This window comes from Prionailurus bengalensis, chromosome B3 (assembly GCF_016509475.1).
Source record: "Prionailurus bengalensis isolate Pbe53 chromosome B3, Fcat_Pben_1.1_paternal_pri, whole genome shotgun sequence".
NCBI lineage: Eukaryota > Metazoa > Chordata > Mammalia > Carnivora > Felidae > Prionailurus > Prionailurus bengalensis.
In genome coordinates, this window is record NC_057355.1 from 100,086,058 (window position 1) to 100,091,940 (window position 5,883).

The following is a 5,883-nucleotide window of genomic DNA, read 5'->3' on the forward strand; positions in this document are numbered from 1 at the left end:
TCTCTGAATGTGCCTCATCTAGATACCTCATGCAAGTAGAATCATACAGTATTTGTATGTATTTGTCTGGCTTATTTTATTTAGCCTAATATTGCCTTCCCATTCAAAACTCTTCTCCAGCTCTTCTTGGTCCATGAGCTTCTTCTCATGTCTCCTAAAATAAATCCTTGTAACATCTCCAAGCAACTTCTAGTTCTTGCTACCCGTTATCTCTATAGCAAGAGGCAAAAAGCGCCCTTCTTTGAACAGGAGAGGAATACGATAAGATTGTGAATATGAAGCTAATAATATGTGCCCCCTCAATACTTACTCTTTGGGAAAAAATCCAATACTTCTTTTTTTTTTTTTTTTCAACGTTTATTTATTTTTGGGACAGAGAGAGACAGAGCATGAACGGGGGAGGGGCAGAGAGAGGGAGACACAGAATCGGAAACAGGCTCCAGGCTCTGAGCCATCAGCCCAGAGCCTGACGCGGGGCTCGAACTCACGGACCGCGAGATCGTGACCTGGCTGAAGTCGGACGCTTAACCGACTGTGCCACCCAGGCGCCCCTCCAATACTTCTTTAAAAAAAAATTGTTTTAATGTTTACTTTTGAGAGACAAAGAGACAGAGCACGAGCAGGGAGAGGCAGAGAGAGAGAGACACACAGAATCCGAAGCAGACTCCAGACTCCCAGCTGTCAGCACAGAGCCCGACGCAGGGCTCAAACTCACAAACTGTGAGATCATGACCTGAGATGAAGTCGCACGCTTCGCCGACTGAGCCACCCAGGTGCCCCAAAACTCCAATACTTCTTAACACTAAGGTGGAAATGGGTAATAAAGCCTAATATGTAGGCTTCTTCAGAAATTTTTTAAATAATCAGGAAGCCTCAAATCAAAGGAATGAAAACCACTCTTTGTGGAATTTCAGGGAAAGGCTGTGTGATATTTGAGGGTTATAAAGAATGGCAATGTTGGTTTTTAGAAAAGCCACCGGGAACACACATTCTACAGAATGTCACTCAACTGTCCCCATAACTGGCTCATCGCAGCGTCATTCCTGTGTGCCCCCGGCCGGGATGATGAATGAAATTCCCATCTCATCAGAACTGCCACCACTTCTTGCCTTTTTTCCCCTCTTTTGACAATAATACAGGTGGCTGTACGGATGGTGTGGGATACACTGTGCTTTTATAGCTTACCATAGCCGGCTTGAGATTCCCTCAACATAAACATCAGAATGCCCTTAAGCCACTCTCATTGTGCAATACAGCTGAGTTAGAAACATGGTCCTGCTCTCTGAACAATTCCTGGAAGAGACAAAAAAAAAAAAGGCAAATATATTTGCAGAATGTTGACTTCATTCAGAATGTGCATTAAATAAATAATGCACTAAGGGTTTTGGAGACGGTAACTAAGACAGACGCAAATGCATATTTTTCTCCAGATAACAAAATCTTCCAAAGATGCCTGGTGCTCAGCACGGAGGATGTGCACAGCGGTGTAGAGGCTCCGGCCCTGTGATGGTCTCCATTCTGGGCTTGCCTGGCCCCAGCTTCCCTGCTGAGGTAAGAGCCGCATGGAAGCTAGGCCTTCCCTGGTGACTGAGAACAGAGCTTGTCAACCAGCTGGGAGACAAGAGTCCAGTGCTGGGGAAAGGTGGCAGATGAAAGGCTGGCAAGGCGCAAATGTTATTCCCTCCAGAGGGTAGCAAGTCAGAAGAAAGGCTCTCCTGCCTTTTGCAATAGGCTTTGTGCTCATGCGCCCTGTGGATGCCAGTGCCACTGGGTAGCGGGTAAAGAAAAACACATGCTATTCAACACTGAGGTTGCTAATGCCGCTTTAATTTTCTGGGAGATTCCCTTTTATGGGGGAGAAGGAAAGCATAAGGGACATCACTTAAGTGGATTCTGGGAACACAACTAGGGCTGTAATGAATGCAAAGTTACTGGGTACATGGCCCGAAGTACTCATTAATACGAATGCAAATGTTCTGGAAATAGATTTTCTCCTCCATTCCCTTTAGGGCATTCCATTTATTTCTGCTGTGTCCAAAGAGACCCATTTTCCTTAATGCTCTGAGTTAGAGCTCTTTATTAGATGCCTGCTTTAAAGATACCCTAAATGCCCACCCAGCTAATGTATAAACAGGTAAGGGCAGATGCTGTGCAAAAAAGAGCAGGGGACCCTGAGGTTCAGCAGCGTCTTCAACAGAGCAATGCAATGCAAATGAACAGAAGGCAAACTCTGTAGAAATAGGCTTAATCGCTGGAATTATGACCAAGACTCGGTTTTTTTTAATGCCCTCTGAGGAACAAGCAAAAGAGGAAACAAAAGAAAGCTTCGGGGCTAATCTGATGTTTATAAAGAGCCTGGAGCTGAGACTCAGTAATTACCCTGTGAAGCAGGAAGGAACGCTGAGCTAATCATATCAGATAAGAGACATAAAGCACCAGAAAATGGGAAGTGAAGAGGGAGAGTAGGCATCCAGGTTTCCTATTCTTTCCATATCAAACCTACCTTCTTATCCCAGGTCTTTTATTTTGAAGAGGAAAAATTACTTTATACTCAGACCTCCAGGTTTCCTATCTCTCTTTACCTGTAATATATCAGAGGTCCAAGGCTATATAGGTGAATAAGATGGGGCTTTTCAGAGTGTGCTCCCTGGTTTCCTGTCTTCCCTGTAGCTCCAGGATATCACCCACCATTGGTGTGAGGCCTATCAACCTCTAACCTGTCCCTTCCCATGTTCCATGCTCCTTTACAAACACTTCAACAGATGAACCTAAAGAAAAACATATTAAGGCAAACTTATCAGATCATCCTTTCCTGCCCTTAACCTACAACTTCCCCTTAAGGAAAGACCTAAATTTATGAGGCTCCCAAAGTCTCTTCCTTGCAGAATTGGGAATGAATGTAAACATTTGACCAAATAGAAAATCTTAGCTAAAATACTGTAATTTTGTTTCCTACCATTTGGTAAATATTGGCCTTGCTGCTAATCATCAGATCTCTTGCTGACAGGTGCTGAAAAGGGAGCTCCGATGTCCAAGCTTGAATGTTTCAGGATGAGATGCAGGTAGATTGCTACAGGTGGGTTTGGTGGGTAAGTAGAGGCAGTGTGGTGTGGCAGGGCAAGCATGGAACGCTGTGCTGGTCTCAGCGCTGTCACGAATTCATTCACTGAGGGACCTTGAACCCTTCATACCTCTGTTTCCTTTTATACAAAATGGAAAAATATATTTTATGGTGGCGTTCTGAGAGTCCAGTGAGACCATGTGTATGAAAATGTTTTTAGAATTATAAAAAGCCAAGGGCTCCTGGCTGGTTCAGTCAGTGGAGCATGAGACACTTGATCTCAAAGTTGGGAGTTCAAGCCCCACGCTGGGTGTAGGGATAACTTAAAAAAAAAAAAAATCAAATCTCAAAAAAAAAAAAAAAGAATTCTAAAAAAAGCATACATTTTTATAGTTACTCTATATATCACCTCCCTCATGAGTATTCCCTCCCTCCCCACAATTCTAGCACACACCCAGTAGTCATCTACCATTCACTTTTTGGATAACCTGACCAAAATATATCACTTCTAACCTACTCTCCTTCTCATGGTCCATGTTCCTCTACACGCTCTTCTTTTTTTTTTTTTAATTTTTTTTTCAACATTTATTTATTTTTGGGACAGAGAGAGACAGAGCATGAACGGGGGAGGGGCAGAGAGAGAGGGAGACACAGAATCGGAAACAGGCTCCAGGCTCGGAGCCATCAGCCCAGAGCCCGACGCGGGGCTCGAACTCACGGACCGCGAGATGGTGACCTGGCTGAAGTCGGCCGCTTAACCGACTGCGCCACCCAGGCGCCCCTACACGCTCTTAAATAGATGCACCAGGGGGGGGGAAATTATAAGGCACATTTATAGGATTATCCACTCTTGCCCCTAAGCTCCAAACTTCCCATTAAAGAAGGGACTCAAGGCCAGCCTATGATAAAAGCTTGTTTTTATAAATGCAGTAAAATATTTTTAGCATTGTATTTAAAGAATCTTAACATGGATGCAATAAAACATACATTAATTGTAAAACCTGTTTTCAAAGAAAATACCTCATTTTAGATTGTTTCACATGCCTAGACTTGGGAGAAAGGAAAAAAGTTGGATGAGATTAAGAGTTAAAATTGATTGAACATCACTATGAGCAAAGCATTCTGCTAAGTATCGTCAGATCTAAAGTTAAAAGCATGACTCATTCAAATATAAAGGGAGCACATGTCAGGGGCACCTGGGTGGCTCAGTTGGTTAAGTGTCCACTTCGGCTCAGGTCATGATCTTGCAGTTTGGGAGTGCTAGCCACGTGTCAGGCTCTGTGCTGACCGCTCGGAGCCTGGAGCCTGTTTCGGATTCTGTGTCTTCCTCTCTCTCTGCCCCTCCTCGGCTCGTGCTCTCTCTCTCAAAAATAAACATTAAAACAAAACAGGGAGCACATGTCAAAGATTTCTTAACTCATGAATGAGGGAACAGACAAGATAGTTCAAAAAGAATTAGGAAGATGGAAGTATTTATAGGGGCTGAGCAAGAAAGAGGAGCACATGGATAAATTTTGTAATTTAGGTACGGACCTGGTTCATGTCCTAGAGGGCAGTAACAGGATAATCTTGGGATTATCTTTTCGACCCTGAAAGCAGTTTCAAGACTTCTGGACAAAATCAATTTGCATTTCTCTTGGACAAGAATCATTTGCATTGCTAGCACTTTTCTACAAGTTAACTTTTACACTTACAGAATTCCAAAATCTCCTTATGGTGAGATTGAGTAAATAGCAACTCAAACAAAAGTACCCACCTAGAGAATCAGATAATTCTCCAAACAAGTCTACACACAGCCCTGACTTAACACTGAAAAAGACTTGCACGTTTCCAAATTTTTAGATAATTTTATTTTTAAATTTTTATATTTTTATTTTTTTAATGTTTATTTATTTTTGAGAGAAAGAGACAGAGTGTGAGTGGGAGAGGGGCAGAGAGACAGAGACACAAAATTGGAAGCAGGTTCCAGGTTCTGAGCTGTCAGCACAGAGCCGGATGCGGGGCTCGAACCCATGAAGAACCCACAAACCGTGGGATCATGATCTGAGCCGAAGTCGGACACCCAACTGACTGAGCCACCCAGGCACCCCTGGATACTTTTATTTTTAACAGAACTTATGCATAGTTTATGGAAGCATTTAATATTTATCATTTTGTGTGACCTACACAATTCTGAAAAGTGGTTATTATTAATTCCATTTACACGGATGAGGAAACTGAAAATCAAGGAGACAAAGAAATTTGTTCGAATTCACTGGAACAAATGGTTACCCAGACCTGTTAAATTGTGAAATCCTTGCTTTTCTTGCTACAGTGTATATATCACCCCCCAAAAATGTTTTAATTGTCTTTATTGAGATACAGCATACATATGGCACAGCGCAGATATCTTAAGTACACATTGTAATGGCTTTTTACATATAAGGACGTATGTGTATGTGTGTCTTTTGTCAAACACATATTACCATGACCCAGATCAAGATGTTAAACATTTGTAGCACCCCAGAGGTTCTCATGCCTCTTTCTACTCAATCCACCATCACCACTAACCCCAGATCACCTTTTTTTTTTTTCTACATCAATCACCATAAATTAGTTTGGCCTGATTTTCATAAAATTGGTCATACATACAGTAGCTGCTGTTTTGTGTCTGGTATATTTTGCTCATAATTATGCCTGTGGCATACACCCATGTCGTTGCATACGGTAGTATTCTTTCTAAAAAACTGTTTACAAAGTTCATTGCATAAATATACCCAAACTTATCTATTCTCTTGTTGAGGGACCCTTGAGTTGTTTCCAATTTTTGGCTCTAAGGCATA